Here is a 502-nt window from a genome sequence, read left to right as displayed (position 1 = left end):
GCCCTGTCTCGCTGTGCTGCACTTGACAGTAGAGCCCTGGTGTCGCTCTGTGTTTCCCCTCCTGTCCAGCTGCTCCTGTGTTTCTCTTGGACTCCCTGCAGCTGGTGGGTTTTCAGGGGCACTTCATTTGCTAATGATGCAAGTTCTGGACATGGAGGGGAGTGAGGTMGGTCCAGACCCCTRTGCAGCTGCAGGAAATGCACCCCAGGGCTTTGGGAAATGAGCTGACTCTCCCTTAAGGAGAGCCTGTCTGCAGTGCAGAGCAGCCTTTGACAGTCCCCATGTAGCGTCCTGGCAGCTTGTGAGCTGCCCTCCAGAAAGGGTTTGATGGCTCGTAGCCTCATTGTGATATCTGTGAGGAGTCAGTAGAAAAGCCAAGGATTTCCACCTTCAAGGAACATTCCCAGGGGTGACAGGATCATCTAAAATAGAATAAAAGATCCTTGAAACTCTGTTCCTGCTATCTTACTCTTTAGAAACCAGAGTGAAGACACTGAAAATC

This window comes from Nothoprocta perdicaria, unplaced genomic scaffold (assembly GCF_003342845.1).
Source record: "Nothoprocta perdicaria isolate Ctin4 unplaced genomic scaffold, notPer1 scaffold_741, whole genome shotgun sequence".
NCBI classification, from domain to species: Eukaryota; Metazoa; Chordata; class Aves; order Tinamiformes; family Tinamidae; genus Nothoprocta; species Nothoprocta perdicaria.
Note: the sequence above shows the minus strand (reverse complement) of the source record.